Below are 6000 nucleotides of genomic sequence, written 5' to 3'. Positions count from 1 at the left end.
AAATTCTTCCCATGTAGAAACTGTAATCGCTCCATCACGAATAGGAGTTTCAAGAATTCCATCACTAATACTAGGGTTAGTAGTGACAGTATCAGCAAGATTGGTGGTATCTTGTTTGTGTTGTTGCAGCAATGTACTCATCTCTCGTCGATGTGCGGTTAAGATAGATTCCAAACTGGTATTATGCAAAGTTTGTGTTTTCTGAAGAAGTTCATCGATAACAAATTGGCGAGAGTGATCTACCTTCTGAGAATTCTTAATAACAGTCTCCATAAAATCATGAACAGAAGTATCTAGGGTTTGTATGGTAGATAAAAGATGGTTAACTTCATCCGTGAGTGTCATGATGCGGAAGCGTGAGAAAGGAAAATTTTTTTTGGTGTTTTTGAGATAAAGACCTAACCAGCTCTGATGACAGATGTTAGGGTTCTAGACCAAAACACTAGGTTTACGTGACTGGAATAGATATAGAACCCGGATAATAAGAAGAATTAAGAGAATGAGAGGATTAAGAAGAAGAAAAGAAGTCTAGAAGAGATTGAAGAAGAGTTTCTCGTATTAATTCTTAAGTATTTTACAAGGCTCAGGTGTAGTATTTATAACTACAAATACTTGTGAAACAAGTAATGCTAACTATAGAGTTCAAACTAAACAAGGAAACTAAATAAGCTAAATATAATGAAATTAAATAAGTAAACTAATATGAATAGGTGTTGGTACCACAACATCCCACCCCTCTCGAAAAATGGCTTGTCCTCAAGCCTGAAATTCTGGAAATGCATCACGACGTAACGAATGTGCGCGGCTTGTATTCTCCATATAATCCTCTTAAATTACTGGTACGGCTTACCACGATCAAACACAAAAATCATAGACTTGGAGATTATAAAACGAAGTAGCCACAAAATGTTGTTCCACGCATCATAAGATGTGCATTTAAATTTTCCGCCATCAAACACCAAAGTCACCTCATTAGTGGTTGTAATGGAGTTGACCATGCAAGTAGCCGTCAGTAAATTCTTCACTTTTCCTTCAACTTGGTTGACCTGAAGTGAAACTTCAATTGCAGCATTTAGATCTTGAAAGCCTACGCCAAAATGCATGTGATTAACCAAAATTTTCATCATTGCATAAACAGTTTCTATTTTATTGAAGTTATCCCTTGGAAGTTGAGAAATTCGTCCTCCTGTGACAATAACATTAAGAGAATCTTGTGCCAATGAAAGTCTTAGTGTTGCAATCAGATCCTGTAGTCCCAGCTGTTGTAGAATGTACCTTCCTGATGGTAACAAATAATATGCAATAAGACCGATCTCCTCTATCGACGTACATCTCGTTTGTATTGCACCCTTGAATGAGCTGCAGTACTTCATAAATGTGGTACTGCATTGTTTGTTGATCCTTGAAACTACTTTACCTCTTTCGTAGCAATTATCCAAAAATTCCAAATTGGATGTTTGAATGCTTCTCCAAAACAGAAAAACACCATCTACTATGTTGTTGATCCAAAACATTCCTTTGTCAAGAAGACTATCCAGCTTATCATCGTACGTTGTTCGTATTGACTTGCCACGATCGAAGACAAAAACCAAAACCTCAACTCGTTGGAAATCCTCACAACTTTGGTTAGAACTAGCTGCATCTATACACTGTTCAACACTCTTGTGGACGGTATCCTTTAAAACACATAACTGGCTTAGCTTGTGAATTAACCCAATAGTTACAGACTTTTCCTTCCCACTATTTACCTTTCGAATAAAATCCTCCAATGAACTTCTAAACACTTTTAGCCATAAAAATGAGTTGTGCTGATTATTGAACCTCAGGGTTCCCTTGCCTTGCTCGTAGTATTTGCCAAAATCATCCGGAAAAGAAAACTTCTGATAAGATTCAAGACTGCCTAGTATTGAATTCCCAGCCTCAACATATGAAATTAATTTCTTTGTCTGTACGGTTAGTTCCACAAGTGATGCTCTTTGCTTATGAATTGAGACCAATCTCTCAGATTTTGAACTCTTACTGAATATTATTTTCTTCGGAAATTTTATACAAGGTGATAAAAGAGATCCACTCATAAGCAATCTAATACTAAAATGTTTAGCCACTGCCTTTGCCAAGGTCTTTTCATAAATGTGGTATCCTGGAGGACCAGACGACAACATTCTCGGAGTTACGGTACGAAGAACTGAAGTCAACTTTGGAAACTGGTCACATTTAACAAGGTCGACTATTACCATTCCTCTAATTGAGACTAGTATTTTGACATCATTCTGGATATGGGACTCTGAACAGGCAAGCATGATATAAAACTGAATGCCATCCGTAGAGAAGTTTCCTAACTTTGGAATGATCACGTCTACTACCAAACACATACACGTCCTCGTTTCTTCGAGAGCCATAAATTGTAGTACGGTTAGAGAGAAACCACAGGTGTCGTGAACATCATATTTTGAAATAAAATGGCAGTAAGTAGTCCTCTTAACTAGAGTCTTAAACCCCCGTGAAATATGTACACCTTTCAAAATATTGTATAACCCACTTGGGTACATGCCGATAACTGTTACAGCAAGATAAAGTCTTCCCTTTTTATCGTGTAGAAGAGGCGAAGCATGAGATGAGATATCCAAAAACTTGAAAAATGTTTCAACATAATCCTCCGTGCTTCGACCAAATTGAATATTCAGGGCTGCACTTTCTTGATCAAAACCATGATACTGCACAACTAATGAATCTGTTTTTATATGAAGCAAATCCATACGACCGTTGGCATGTTCCGGATGTAGATATTGCGAAGTAAGATCATTACTGTTCTTCAACCATGGTGCATCATTGTGCACAAAATCAATTTCAAAAACAAGAATTCCAAACGAAGCTGGAAGTAACAATAGAATACCAGAGATTCCAAACAAGAGCTTATTTGTCGTTTCTTCTCCCAGTTTCGAGCAAAAATATGGATTTTCATATAGCAACCTGTTAGATTTGGTAATAAGCTGGAGTTTCACTTGTCTGGCCTTTTCACGTCTACTGATTTTCTTATTAATGCAATAAGCTAGAAGACTGCAATAATCGTGCAAATTCAAGGCAGGAACAAAAACTCTCCAACAATAACGATGTCTCCCAGAAAAGATATTGTCGTTGTCATGCTGCCACTCCAAAGTAACCTGACCTTCCACAAAAATAATTCCAAAGATAATGTTAATCCTTTGGAAGCATTGTATATTAACTCCAGGATGAATTACATTCTTCCTACAACCCAGAAGAGCAAATTTCTTGCAACTACAGCTTCCAAAATCCAATTTAGTAACGACATTGTAAGCATCACTTGATGTCGATAGTCCCGTTTCGAACAAAGATGAATAAATTCCATATGCAATGTCAGAAACAATATGCGCAACTGTCCATCTTATACTCGGATATTGCACCAAAGTGTTCTTTTCGCAAATATCCATCTCTGGACATGAGTTCATGTTGTATCTTAACTTCACTACAGAGTCTTTCGTCAATGATACTCTCTTGGATTTTGAGAAAATACGACCACATATCGTTCCAAAATAATGTTCCAATGGTATATCATTTGGAGATCGACATACATGCAAATCGACTGACATTAAAGATTTCTCGTAGGATGAATCCACATATACGGACTCAACTACATCGTCCTTGTTAGGGTTTATATAAGAGGCGATATATGTTTCCTCATGATCAATAACTTGATTATTCTCAACAGCAGATAACGATAAATCAAAGTTCTGAACTACTAAATCATTAGGTTTACCAAAATTTGAAGACTTACCGTTAGGCTCTAACGAATCATCCGTAAACCCTTCAACTTGATCTCCTTCGTCCGTCTGAGAAGTATTTATATCATCCGCACCGATTAATGTAGCCGAAAACATGTCAGTTCTATCTTCAATTGGTGATGATGAGTCCTCTTGAGCTGACAACGATACATCATTATCGTTATGTGATTCCTCCTCTTCGTCGACCAGATTTTCTTGTTGTATAGAAACATGAGTCTCTTCATTCCTTTGAGAAGTCGTTTTGGTTGCTTCTTCTAGAACAGTAACTTCTCCTGAATCATGAAAAACATATGGAACCTCGTTGGCCTGTTGTTTTTCTTCTTCTTTTTGAGTTGACGATGAAACTTTCTATTTCATGGAACAAAATTCTTCCCATGTAGAAACTGTAATCGCTCCATCACGAATAGGAGTTTCAAGAATTCCATCACTAATACTAGGGTTAGTAGTGACAGTATCAGCAAGATTGGTGGTATCTTGTTTGTGTTGTTGCAGCAATGTACTCATCTCTCGTCGATGTGCGGTTAAGATAGATTCCAAACTGGTATTATGCAAAGTTTGTGTTTTCTGAAGAAGTTCATCGATAACAAATTGGCGAGAGTGATCTACCTTCTGAGAATTCTTAATAACAGTCTCCATAAAATCATGAACAGAAGTATCTAGGGTTTGTATGGTAGATAAAAGATGGTTAACTTCATCCGTGAGTGTCATGATGCGGAAGCGTGAGAAAGGAAAATTTTTTTTGGTGTTTTTGAGATAAAGACCTAACCAGCTCTGATGACAGATGTTAGGGTTCTAGACCAAAACACTAGGTTTACGTGACTGGAATAGATATAGAACCCGGATAATAAGAAGAATTAAGAGAATGAGAGGATTAAGAAGAAGAAAAGAAGTCTAGAAGAGATTGAAGAAGAGTTTCTCGTATTAATTCTTAAGTATTTTACAAGGCTCAGGTGTAGTATTTATAACTACAAATACTTGTGAAACAAGTAATGCTAACTATAGAGTTCAAACTAAACAAGGAAACTAAATAAGCTAAATATAATGAAATTAAATAAGTAAACTAATATGAATAGGTGTTGGTACCACAACATCCCACCCCTCTCGAAAAATGGCTTGTCCTCAAGCCTGAAATTCTGGAAATGCATCACGACGTAACGAATGTGCGCGGCTTGTATTCTCCATATAATCCTCTTAAATTACTGGTACGGCTTACCACGATCAAACACAAAAATCATAGACTTGGAGATTATAAAACGAAGTAGCCACAAAATGTTGTTCCACGCATCATAAGATGTGCATTTAAATTTTCCGCCATCAAACACCAAAGTCACCTCATTAGTGGTTGTAATGGAGTTGACCATGCAAGTAGCCGTCAGTAAATTCTTCACTTTTCCTTCAACTTGGTTGACCTGAAGTGAAACTTCAATTGCAGCATTTAGATCTTGAAAGCCTACGCCAAAATGCATGTGATTAACCAAAATTTTCATCATTGCATAAACAGTTTCTATTTTATTGAAGTTATCCCTTGGAAGTTGAGAAATTCGTCCTCCTGTGACAATAACATTAAGAGAATCTTGTGCCAATGAAAGTCTTAGTGTTGCAATCAGATCCTGTAGTCCCAGCTGTTGTAGAATGTACCTTCCTGATGGTAACAAATAATATGCAATAAGACCGATCTCCTCTATCGACGTACATCTCGTTTGTATTGCACCCTTGAATGAGCTGCAGTACTTCATAAATGTGGTACTGCATTGTTTGTTGATCCTTGAAACTACTTTACCTCTTTCGTAGCAATTATCCAAAAATTCCAAATTGGATGTTTGAATGCTTCTCCAAAACAGAAAAACACCATCTACTATGTTGTTGATCCAAAACATTCCTTTGTCAAGAAGACTATCCAGCTTATCATCGTACGTTGTTCGTATTGACTTGCCACGATCGAAGACAAAAACCAAAACCTCAACTCGTTGGAAATCCTCACAACTTTGGTTAGAACTAGCTGCATCTATACACTGTTCAACACTCTTGTGGACGGTATCCTTTAAAACACATAACTGGCTTAGCTTGTGAATTAACCCAATAGTTACAGACTTTTCCTTCCCACTATTTACCTTTCGAATAAAATCCTCCAATGAACTTCTAAACACTTTTAGCCATAAAAATGAGTTGTGCTGATTATTGAACCTCAGGGTTCCCTTGC

This window comes from Papaver somniferum, chromosome 8, assembly GCF_003573695.1.
Source record: "Papaver somniferum cultivar HN1 chromosome 8, ASM357369v1, whole genome shotgun sequence".
NCBI lineage: Eukaryota > Viridiplantae > Streptophyta > Magnoliopsida > Ranunculales > Papaveraceae > Papaver > Papaver somniferum.
The sequence above is the reverse complement of the archived record's forward strand: the minus strand, read 5'-3'. Positions refer to the sequence as shown.